This window comes from Cryptomeria japonica, chromosome 10 (assembly GCF_030272615.1).
Source record: "Cryptomeria japonica chromosome 10, Sugi_1.0, whole genome shotgun sequence".
NCBI lineage: Eukaryota > Viridiplantae > Streptophyta > Pinopsida > Cupressales > Cupressaceae > Cryptomeria > Cryptomeria japonica.
This window is the reverse complement of record NC_081414.1, coordinates 498,887,778-498,900,660: the sequence shown is the minus strand read 5'-3', so window position 1 is coordinate 498,900,660 and position 12,883 is coordinate 498,887,778. Positions and strand designations below refer to the sequence as shown.

General features: G+C 43.8%; 1 protein-coding gene across 1 annotated transcript in view; it reads right to left on the bottom strand.

The window, feature by feature from the left end:
- Positions 1–12,883, bottom strand: part of LOC131039364 (uncharacterized) — a 116,467-nt gene that overhangs the window by 40,424 nt on the left and 63,160 nt on the right. The window lies entirely within an intron of this gene.

Sequence of the window (12,883 nt, the reverse complement as noted above, 5' to 3'; positions counted from 1 at the left end):
AACAACATACATATTTCTTAGTGTTTTTATATACATAAATATTCATAAACATGCATGGGGTTCATATGTGAGATTATTTGGAGGAAATTGACAATGTTGGTATCCCTGTTTGGAGGTGGAATTGCCTGGAAATAATGGGTCTTCCAGGAGTGGAAGCGACAGAGTTGAAAAACGTTTTGATGGAAAGAAAAATCAGTATCAGAATGGGACAGAACACAATGAAATGGAATGGTGTCAAATCTGGTCAATATAATGTGAAGGATGGGTATAGCATTATTGAATAAGTGCTGAAAGAACTGATATTCCCATTCATCTTTGTTGGAACAAAGTGTGCCTTCCTAGGCTTGCGCCTTTTCTTGAGCAGCATTTCAAAAGAAAATTTTGACTGGAGATAGATTCTTCAAAATGGGCTACAACAGTCCTTCAATATGCTCTTTGTGTAGGGCATGGAAGAAAATGCCAACCATTTCCTATTGGATTGTCATTGCACAAAGAGTGTTGAATGTGGCTTTGTGCAAAGCTAAGTTGGTCAGTGCCCTTCCAAACAATCGATTGAGCCTCTTTAAGGTGTGGCCTGTTCTTAATAGGTCTGCCTCCTTTTCTTCATCTCTAGATTATCAGTTCCTCAATCTTGCTTTGGGACATTTGGAAGGAAAGATATATAAGGTAATTCCAAGAGAAAGAGATGAGCCTCCCTCCGTTCTCAATAAAGTTTAAGCAGCTAACGTGGAGAATGTAAACACAAGGGTTATTGTGCAGACCAAACAAGATTACATTTTGACAGGCTGGGAAATTTGATGTTGAAGAGGTGGTTTGGTCTGAAAGTTTCCCCTATCAATCGGGCAAGGGGAGTTGAGTCTTGAATCAATCGTAACATGGAAAGATGGCAGCCACCATAATTTGAGTAATTCTCGAGGTAACAGGCATTTCCAGGGCGAGGTGTATCATTTGAGACTGCAACAAAGAAGTTATTTGCAAAGCCTCAAGAAAGCGCTCCAAAGGAAAGAACAATGAAGCGAAACTTCATGCCCTCATCTTCAGGGTGAAATTGTGCCTAAAGCTTAGAATTGCAAAATTGGATATAGGAGACTCGACATAGGTAATTAATGCCCTTAGAAGTAAAAATTTCATGGTTGGAATCTTCAGGCTCTTCTTGACATTGCTCTTGAGTTAATTGCTAAATTGGACGATCATATTGCAAACCATGTATATGGTGAGGCAAATATTGTTGTAGACGACCTTGCCAAGCTGGCAGCTGATGTTGATTTTAATACTTTCAGATTAATATAAACTCAGAAATCAAAATTTAGTTTCTAACTAGATTAATTAGCTGAAAGATTTACTGATTTCTAGATTTAGGCAAAAACATAGAAATGAACTAAAATAAGAACAAGACACAGTTACCCTGGGAAAAGCTCCTAGGAGGAAAAACCCAGCCAGAAAAGATCTTCAAATCTGATTATGGATTATAGTCATATAATGATTACAACACTTATCTCAAGTACTTGAAGATGTATGCACTTAGGGCTGATAAGGTCTTCCACAAGTCTGCACTTTTATAAGCATCAAGTCTTCAAGTCTGCCCCCTTTAACACATCAAACAGCAACCAGGTCCACACCCTAGGTCTGCATTTTATTGCATCTTAAGTCTGCACCTTTGCTTGAGACTGGACTACAACTTTAGCACCTTGGACCTAGATCAGTTCACCCTCCTTATGATGATATTTGCACTTGAAATTCGCACCTTTAATGACAGATATAATTCACTAATATTGCTTCTTCAAACTTCGCATTTAGCAGATGTATATTTCGCATGGAGAGATCTTGAGTGAATAATGATGTGGACTTGACATTTATTTATACGTGGAGCAAGATCTTAGTTAGGTCGGCTTTTGTTTTAAACTTTTAATTAACTTTTATTTATTTATTTCCTTGAGTGAATTGACTTGTAGAAATAGGGTCGGCCCTATTTAGGAACACGTTGAGTGTGGCGTGAGGTTTAGGAGTGCCGTGAGGTATAGGGCCTAGCCCTACACGTTGAAGAAGGGGCTAGCCCCTTGGGCGGATTCCAATGTTGCCCAAGGCAATTGGAATCCGCCATTCCCTAATTACAATCAACACTGATGAGACCGAAAAAATAAATATAATGTCAAATTGACACACCCTTGACACAAACTCTTTACATGGGGCATTTAAGACATGAAAAGAAATCATTTCCTTTCATGTGGACAAAGGATTGGAGAGATCAACTCCTTGATACGCGTTCAGGGGGTTATTCTCCTTGCTAGGCAATTAAGAGTGATGGCCGTGTTTTTGTGAAATTTCATGTGGCTTGTGCTTGGTGGACTTGTGCCACAATTCATCAAAGTGCACTGCAATTCATTTCTCTCCTAGCTTGAGTGTGTGATTTTGATGCCAAATCTATCTGAAGGTGCTATGCCATTATTTCACAAACTTGAATAGGCTGGTGAGTATGAAATGGGTTCCAGCCTATATTTATAGGGAGGTGTTGTGACCATTTTCACACATCACCCCATTGCAAATGGGGACCCTCCCTTTTTCCTACTTTCTAGGGTTTTTGTTAGAGCCTTGTGACCTTCCCGCGTTAGTATTGTCAAGTTTGTCAATCTTGAGCAGCCTAAGTTTTTAACATTACGAGTCAGTGTGTGCAAGCCATGGTTAAAACAGAGTCTAGTCATCGTCATTGTGTCTAGAAAGCCCAAAGGATGAAGATCGCAATTGATTTGAGCTAATTTGGACAACTTTCTATTTTTGGAAAGTTTTGCTTTTTTGCTTTATCCTTTTTTTAGGAAGTTTCGTTTTTGGCATTTTGAGCATGATCCCTGAAATGGCTATTTTAAGAAAAAAATTCCTATTTTTTAGGGAACCTTGCTTTTTCTATTTTTAGAAAGTGGATTTAGGGCTTGCACTGGTCGCACTGAAATACACTAAAATGATCGACAAATTCCTCCTCAAATCCAAGTTTTGACCCAAAAAGCCAATTTCCTAAATTTTAGGAATCCCGAGGGATTCAGTGAATGATTGAGGCATAGTTTTAAAATTTCAAGGCAATCTGGTAAAATTTGCACAAGTTATGGAGATTTCAAGTTTTGATCATGTGGTTCATGAAATCAATGAAGTCTGCCTTGAAAATGATGAAGGGGTTCCCAACAATCAAGAAAGTCCGCCCTTGGTCAAGGTCATGGTTCCTAAAGATGTCCAAGTCTGCCTTGGGAAAGGTGAGGTGGGTCATGATATTGGAGAAGTCCGCCCTACCAAATGTTACAAGTGCAAGCAAATGTCAAAGTCCGCCATGAGTGGAGAGTTGAGGTGCGAGGAAGTAAGAAAGTTCACCCTTGGTCAAGGACTATGGTTCCTAAAGTTTGTAAAGTCCGCCTTCTTGGTGCACAATGTCAAGCAACACCCTATCATAAGACATGGTGCAAGGAAGTGAAGAAGTCCGCCCAAGGATGAGGGAATCAACAAATGTTTGAAGAGCATGGAGTTCACCAAGTCCGCCCTTCATAGTTCCTTAAGATGTTCAAGTCCGCCTTGAAGGAGAAGGTTGTGTGTCATGAAGTTTATGAAGTCCACCTTGTGGATAAGGTGATGTCAAAGTCTGCCCTCAAGCAATCAACCATGAAATCACCCTTGACAAATATGAAAGGTGCACAAACATTAGGAAGTTTGCCCTAGCAAGGAGAATCAATGCAATAAAGTCCGCCTCATGTGAAAACTCGCTAAGTCTCAAATGAAGGAATATTCCAAGGAGATTTCATCAAGATTTGATTCCCAAGTTCGAACTATGACATATTTGGAAAGTTTTTAAAAAGAGAATATTGCAAATTTGGTTCGAATTATGAACTGAAAAACTGAATTTGAAAGTTGCATTGGAAAGATAAGATGAGGATTTCGAACTTGGTAGTGATGACAAAGCAACAAGGGATCAAAATGGAAACTTTCTTTGCAAGCTCGATAGACTGAATGTCCAAACTCGATGTATGAAGGATAAATTAGAAACAAATTTTGAAGACCCTTTGTGTTTCTAAATGAAGAATTCGAACTCCAATAGAAATGCCTTTCATTCTCTCATTTCATCATATGAAGTTCGAATTTTAAGAACAGGTTGAGAGAAGTTTTGTGCAGGTTGAGAGTATTTTTGAAAGTATTTCTGCAGGTTAAAGTAATCTCAAGAAGGATTTCAAGCATAAGTCTCAGATTTTCAACCATTTTTTTTCACAAGTTGCACGAAGATTTTGGAGGGACTTTGACTGTTTGGAAGACAAATTTATTAATTTAACATCTGATTCTCATCTTCCAAGCAGCTTCTTTTCTCATTCTTCTTCTTTATTCGAAGGTGAAAATTAGTTTTGAAGGCAGGGTATTGGGTTTGAACCCAGGTTTTTCCTCCAAGTTTAAACAAGTTAGAATAAATTTCAAGGAGTTGAACGAACTTAATTTTTCCAAATTCTGATTTTGAAGATAAAATCAGACTTTTACCCCCTTAAGTCTGATGATTTTTCAAGGGATTTTCTTAAATTTTTTCAGAATATCAAAGTATTTGAAAATCCAATTTTCAAGGCTAAGTGTTGATAAGAGAGTAAACCATAAATTACTTAGCCTCCAAACTCTGAAATTGCACCTAAAATACAGATTATAACTTAAGTTTATTATTTGTGTTCTTGTGCAGATTTGGATGACCTTCGAAGCAGGGACATCATGCAAGATGAAATTTCTAGTGGACAAAGATCCCCCTCTGGAATCGAAGATGAATTCTAAATGGAAGCAAGTCGGTGACACAAACTTGGGTCACATCAATCTTTGAGAATTTAAGAAGAAAATGTATGCCACAGGCGCTCAACTACCTACCGCAATTGCGTGAAGGATGATGAACAATGGAATCATACAAGCTGTTGGTTTCCTTCCAACGATGCAGTGTGCTAAGTTAGTGGCAGAATGCTCCAAACATTACAACCCAACAGGCAGAGAAATAGTAGCCCAATCCTGGCAAACATCGAAGAAGTGGCAATCAGAGAAGCATTTTGTATCCCGAGTACCACAAAACTGTTTAAATAACCAAGGATGAGGCGACACAATTGTACAAGGATCACATAGAAGAATATGAAGCTAACATCAACCATCAATGGTTGGAAAAGACAAGGAAAAGAAGCTCTAAAATACTCAAGCTCCTTGTACAGGAATACTTCAAGGAAGAGTATGGAGACCTCATCGTCCTATTGAACAGGGTTATGGGAAGCTAGCAGGGTGCTCCTTTTGAACCATGGATGTACTACTTTATCCATGAGGTCACCACTGGAGTGAATATGATCAACTGGGCAAGGATTATTAGTGATAACCTTGATGATCAATTGAGAAATTTGGAAAAGAATAGGACTTTCTACATGAGTTCCTACTTGTTCTATTCTTTGGCCAGAACATATAGGTATAGAGGTATTGTATGTAGAGGCATTGTCGGGAACAAAGAAAACCAGTTTCATGTTTATGACTACTATACCCAGCTGTATTTAGAAGAAAAGTTCCACTTAAAGAGAGTTAATGATGCAATTCTAATGCATATCACCAGAACCCTACAAGGGGGTACCCATCAACGACTCTCTCAAGAGTCGATGGACTTCATTAGTAGATTTGGATATTGGTTTATCCAATACCCCAGGTTCACTTATCTGAGGATTCGGGGATTCTCAGGACAACCATACAAATTGCCTATGTTTCCCACGAACATGATGGTACCACTCGAGGTAGTACGGTAGTTAGAAAATTTTATGAGTGTCAAGAGAAAAAAACAGAAGACAGGAGCGTCTTTGCTTACTATTGGGAATGGGTTAGAAACATGTCCTTCATCCCAAGTTGTTGCATTTGCTAATAAGGAGATCCAGTGGTATCCATTTTTCCAGTACCAGGCTAGGAGTCATTTTGACCCTTTTCATAAAATGGGGAAAGTAAATGAAGTAAAATTCGAGCATAGGCCAGACTTAGAAGATTATTGGGCCAATGTTGTTGACAGCTTCGACATAAGGAGGAGGTTGTGGTCTAGAATTCCACTAAATTTGATCAAAGTTTCTGAAGTATTCCGGGTAGCAAACCAGCTTGAAGAGGGCAGTGAGTATGAGCAACCGCACTATGCCACCTTGAAAAATGGGCCCCTTGCCCCCATTGACTGGTCAGATGTTGAGAGGTCTAACCTTGGAGACCTTATGAGGCCAGTAATTGAATATTCCAAATGGTGGGCAGCTCAAAAGACAAAGGAACTTAAGCCGAAGAATGTTACTTTCACATACGATCTTATGGGGACAGATGAATCTATGTCCTCGAATCATGGTGTAATGTCCAGTGGCCACAGGAACCTCAAAAGTGTGGGATTGAGGAAAAGAAAAGAGCCCACTGCAAATTCATTGAGGACAAAAACAAAGAAGGTCGTTGGAGAGGTAGATGTAGGTGGATCACAGCAGACAAGAGAAGGTCACTCAACCATAAGTGCTTCCTCTACCACGCTGTTGAGAGTGATAATTGACGAGCAAGAGCAAGATGTTGAGACAGAAGAACAAGAAATGAGAGTTCCTTCTCCTGTCATTAAGGAGATCGCAAAGGAACCAGTTCAGTTCCCATTTCAGGAACCAGGAGAAGAACCCAAAGTGGCTGAAGTTATCAAAGTTGAGAACTTGGAGCAGCCAAGAGAATTCTTGGATGGCATAGTCACTGGACCGAAGGAGGTAGAAGATAATTTTGATGAGAGTGGCGTGGAGGAGTCAACCATTCCTGATTGATTGAGAGAAAGAATTAAAGCCAAAGTTCCTAAAGAGGTTCACCATATAGATAATGCAGCTGAACTTTTGGCTGAATAGATAAATCTAGCAAGATGAAGCCGCCCAAGCTAGCCAAGAGATTCTCCTAAATCCAGAGAGATAGTGCAGGATGCGGGACAGTTCAGGTGGCAGTACCTAAGGTAGGGAAAACTCAGGATAACATCACTCTTGACGATTATGAAATCACTACTGTGAATTTGGGTAAGCCTACTTAGGCCCAAGAGATCCAATATTTTGATGATTCTTGCAACGCTCTCAAGGCAAGACTAGCTAAGGAAAAGGAAAAAAGAAAGAAAATCCAAGATGAAAATGAGCAATGGAAGAGATACGTTCAACATCTGACAAAACCTATAGATCGGGAGGAGGTACCTGTTGCTCCACCCATACCTCTTCCACAAGAATCATTAAAGGATTATGAGGACATGAAGACAACTTTTAGAGAAGCTAAGGAATGGACAACTGATGCCTCAGAACGTGCTGACATACTTATTGAGAACCTGATATCAGCGCATGACTCCACATCTTCCTTATTGAGCATAATTCAAGACATGGTTGAAGCTTGGGAAGATGTTGAGGATATTCAGAGAGGAATCATTCCATATCTGAAAGAAATCAGAGGACTTTCTCAGCAGGATCTTATAGACAGAAAAGTCATCCAGCCCGGTGACCTATATGATTTCAGTACTTGGCCTTGGTTACAAGGGTTAAATCTTTGAGAAAATCCGAGGCTAAGTGTTCAAAAATTGAAAAGACCATCAGAGGTATTCAAAACAAGGTCTTCTTTGTGGCAGCTAAGATATTGCAGCAAGATGAGGTGCGAGAAAAGCATCTGCATGCAAAGAATTTGGGGGCCAAAGTTCAAGGAAACTTCTTCAAAGTTTCAGGTTCCAATTTGTTTGCCCTCTCGGGTAAACGGTTAAATGCAGAACATAAATGCACAGAACATAATGGAAATATATTAAATAACCAGCCTCTATATTAATTCCACAGTCCATGTACAATAAGTGCTTATAACATTACATCTGACACGACTAACATGATCATACTTCGAAGAAAAGGTACACAATATATAATACCCAAAGGGGTGCGACACAACCGTCGCGACTCCAACTACCTACCCGTCGGCTAACTAACTGACCGCCCTAACTCATTATTACCGATGACAACATAAACATAATATAACAACATAACATAATGATTATTCCCGGCAACATCATCCCCCCCAAGAAAAGAAGTCGACTCCGACAACTTAATACAAAATAGAGATGAACGGCAGGAACTATTGACGCCAGTCGGGCCCGAATCTTATACACTTGCTGCGTCCTCGCCTGAAAACCCTTTTCTGCTACCATCCGATGCTCAAGTGTGGATTTCACCATTATTGCTTCTTTTGACATCAAAGTCCTCCTGTGCCTAAACCAAACTTGTCTGCAAAACATGTTTTTCAGTCTCAGGTTCCACCAACTGCTACTCAAATGATACTGTCTCCCTAGCCAATTTGTCCTCGATAGCCACCCGTGCTGCTCTCCCGGCATCCAACTCCTGGGTACACTGAACTAAGTCTCATGCGACTATTGCCTCCAACCTGGTGGTCAGCTCCTCCCAAGCCCTCTGTGCATCCACCAAGGCAACCTCACGTCCAGCCGAGACATACTCCGAGTTCCTCAAAGCGTACCAGTCATGCCTGGAGGTGGCCACAATCTGCTGGCACAAATGCTAGGAGACACCTCAAATCCTCCATCACACTCCCCAAAGGCTAAAAACTAAACCGAATAACTCCCTGGTGTCATACAACTGCGCGGACCTGCAATGCCTTCCCTCAAACTCTGTTTGTTCCCAACCTCCAAATCCGTCTCCCTCTACGGCTTATGGCTTCCCCGCCAATGCTTAGCTGCAGGCTTCTTTCTCCCAGTACGGACAACCACAACACTTCCCATGGTATTCTGTAGCTCAAAAATAAACTGGGGGTCTGGGGGCAACGCCCCCAACAGGGTCTGGGGCAGCGCCCCAGCGGGGTCGAGGGGCAGCACCCCCGCGGGGTCCTGGGGCCAACACCAATTTACAACCCTCAAAACCATACGAAAGTCCATGGCGCATAGCATTTCAGTGATATTTTAAGATGCCAAAAACCCTTCTTTTCCACTCTGAATTTCCAGTGTCTTGGCTTCAAACTCCAGCGAATCATTTTTAAATCTGGTCGTCATCGTTTTTTTTGTTTTTTTTTTTAACACGCTTCTTACCATACAGACACCCCTCCAGCATACCGACAACATGCGGACAACATGCTCAACTGCGCACACTGTACGGTCCTCCTTCTGCACGCCCAACACAGTTCAACCGTACAGTGACCACTGACGACGAAGCGGCTGCATGTGTGCGGTTGCATGGCTGTGCGGTTGCGGGCTGTTCGGCGCGTGAGTGTGTGGGCGGGTGAGTTGTGCGGCTGCGTGCTGTGCGGGTGCCACCGCCGGTGTCCACCGTACGGTGTTACCACCGCACGGTGGTCGCCGTCGGTGTTACCACTGCCGGTGGCCCACCGCACGGTGGTCACCGTCGATGTTACCACCGCACGGTGGTCCCACCGTAGGTCCGTCCCTTTTTCTTTTTTTTAAATTTTTTTTTTTTTTTTGACCGTACGGTCGCTGTCATACGACTGTACGGTTTTTTTTTCATTTTTTTTTTTTTTTTTGAGTTGTCTAGAGAGTCTTCGGCTCGAGTCCCCTGTCTCTGGGATCGCCCTTCATCCTTCTCGGTTTTCCTCGCCCGAGAGTCGCCTGTTGTGGTCCTATGCCTCTTGAGTCGCCTGCCTGGCCTCTCAAGTCCCCTTCCATCCTCTCGGGTGTCCATCCGGCCTCTCAGGTTCCCTGCACGCTTCGCGTGGTAGGGTTTCAATTTGGGCCCGTTGGTGGCCAATCTATTTTCAATAGCCATCCGAAGACCTGGAACCACAATTTCTACAGGGACCACGGTCTCCTTCCCGTACATAAGAAGAAGAAGGATAATAAAGATTTTGAAGGTTGCGGCCTTCCACACAGGGTTCCAATCGTTGCCGACACTCTTTGGATTATTTACGTCGCCAGGGTTTGGGGCGTCTCCCTTCCAATATTCTTTGTATTCCGACAGGTACACCTCTGTTGGTTGCTCTGGTTCCTCTACTTCGAGCCTGTAGCTTTGGAACATTTCATAATCCTCCATTTGCCAGTGGAAGAGCCCGTTAAGTGAGCATACCTCATCTTCAGAACATCCCTCCAATTCGAGCACCCCTTCACTGTTCGGCTCCATCGCGTTCTTGCCCTTGCTTTCATCGGGACCCCCTTCCCCTTTATTAGAGTCCTCTGAGTCCGAGTCAGAAGAGGCGAGCTCTTCGCCAACATCTTGGGTGTGTAGGTCAATGGTATATTTCCGCCCTCCCTTCTCCATGGAAAGTGTATTTTTCTTCCAGTTGTGGTTTACCCTCGCGTTGATCAACCACGCTCTCCCCAGGATGGCGTCATAGCCTTTCTTCTTCGAGGGAATAACCACGAAATCTAACAAGAATGGTTGCATACCAATTGTCACTTGCTGGGCCATCAACAGGCCGAGTGGCTTAATGCCATGTTGGTCCGCTCCCACCAGGTTGAATGTGGGTGGCCACAGGGTGGGCTTCCCCAGCCACTTCCATGTTTCTTCTGGTAGTACATTCACCCCAGATCCCCCGTCCACAATAGTGTCCTTCAGAATGGTCCCACGGATACCCATTTCTACCACAACTGGGTGTCTACCGCTGCTCACGGCTAGTAACATCGGGTCAGTCGAAGGGCTGACGAAAACCTCCACCTGTGGTGTACTCTTCGAAGCGGTGGCGGGAACCCCTACCTGTGGTGCACTCGACGATGCGGTGGCGGGAACCCCTACCTGTGGTGTACTCAATAATGCAGTGCTTTGCACATTGGTGAGGATGGCAGTCCTCAATTGTGGCATAGAGTCTAGAAGGTCTTTTACCTTTATCGGCACCTCTATCTGCCAAATTTGCCCAATGATGTTATTTTCCGCTTCCGTACGGGATGATGTACTCGCCACCTCGTTGTCCCGTCGTTCGGTCGTCATCTCATGTTCAATATTGGCCTTTGCCTCCCATAATCTCTCCTTCTCCGTACGGGGGTCGAGATAAGTGGCTTTTTTCGTCTGGGCGTGGGTGATCGCCAGTACTTCTTTCTCACCAGTCTTCTCAGCCTTCTCAATGTTGAGGAGATTAACCCCTGCCTGCGGGCAATTTGCGTCCTCATGGTCGCCTGGCCCACACCAACGACAAAGGTGCTGAGGGGTGGCTTCCTTCGTGCAATCACGGGCGAAGTGCCCCCACTGATTACAGGCCCTACATTGGATAATTGGTCAGCCCTTGGCGTCATACTGGATACGGCTTCTATTATTGTTATTGTTGCTATTCCTTCCGCTGCCGCGTCTGTTGTCCCGGTATCCTCCAGATGATGCCGTTGTGTTAGTATGTTGGCCGGTACCCGCTGGTGCGGATGTTGTGGCCTGCTCCGTGAACAGCACCTAGTTCATTTGCGTACTTCGGGTTTTCATGTTGTATGGGCACTCCTTGGTGGAGTGTCCCATCACTTGGCAAATCTCGCAGAATGCCTTCTTTTGGCAAGTACCCTTTGTGTGCCCTTCCTCTTTGCACTCAGTGCACCATATGTCCCCTTCGTTCCGACTAGTGCTTCTCATTATTTTGAATTCTTTTCTCATTCGCTCCATGTCTTTCTGGAGCGCTTGCACCCGTTTGCCAGCCTCGTCGTCGCTGCTTCTTTCCTGTGAAGAGTCATCATCCTCGGATGAGGATTTATTACTTTTCTTCTTCTTTGATGTTTTGTGTTCGCTCTCCAGGTCCATCGCCCTATTATAAGCATCGTCATATGACGTCGGGGGTACAATTTTCATCTTCCTCCGTAGGGAGGATTTCAACCCTTCAACGAACCATCGTTTCTTCAATCCATCTGCGGGTTGGCTTTCCATTTTACCCAAGAGTTCTTTCAGCCTCCGACTGTATGCCCGTACTGTCTCCCTGGTACCTTGTTTGGTACTGTATATCTCCGTTACAATTTCATTGTCATCACGGAGCAACCGAAACTCCCCCGTGAATTCCTTTTGTAGATTGGCCCACGTGGCCACTTTTTGCTTGTCCACATCGGAGTACCAATCTATGGCAACTCCTCGTAACGTGGCTGGGAAAAGCTGTACCCAGTCATCCTGGTCTGTTACTCCGTTGGCGGACCAAATGGTTTCACATGTACGGCAGTGCCGTAAGGGGTCTTCCTTGCCCTCCCCTGTGAACTTTGGCAATTTTTGTTTACTCACCATCCCACCGCTAGGTCTCGCTCCTCTAATTCCTTGTGTGCTTGTACCTGGCGATCCTCCGCCTCCTGCAACTGAACCTCCACTCGTGGGTCCTTCAGAAAAAGTTGCTGACACCGAACCAAACAAATTGCCTCCCGTACGGTACCCTTGTGCTCCCTCGGCACCTTCGGTCGTACCGTCACCTTCCGTTGTCTCCCTCCGATTGTCCTCTGAAATGGACAAATTCTTTAGCAAGTCTCTGGTAGCGTCGATCAGGTTTAGACTTCGCCTTGTTTGTTCCACCAACTCTTCGCGGCTTCTTACCCTACGGTGGTATTCTGGCGAACTATAGAGTTCTCCTTCGGCACCCTCCATGACTCCTTCTGGCAGCCCTACAACAGTGTAGACAGTGTAGTTCTCTCCGTCTATCTCTACCTCCACAACCTCCGTGACACCTCTTGGGTTCCCTTCGGGCAACCCCTCGACCGGTCGTCCCTCGGCAAGCTGTCTTAGCCTACGCCTTCGTTCTATCTGCTGTCTGAGATTCAACGCGGTTTGTGCCACTTCCCATTCGTCACTCTATATCTTTTTATTTTTGTCCTTATTTAGTCTATTGGGCATAAGTCACTTCCATACACAGCAAACACACGCCATGTACACAAAAAAAACTTTTATTATTTTTATTTTTTATTTTGCCTTTCGGCCACAATTTATATCAGCAGTGTGTCGGGATTATTACA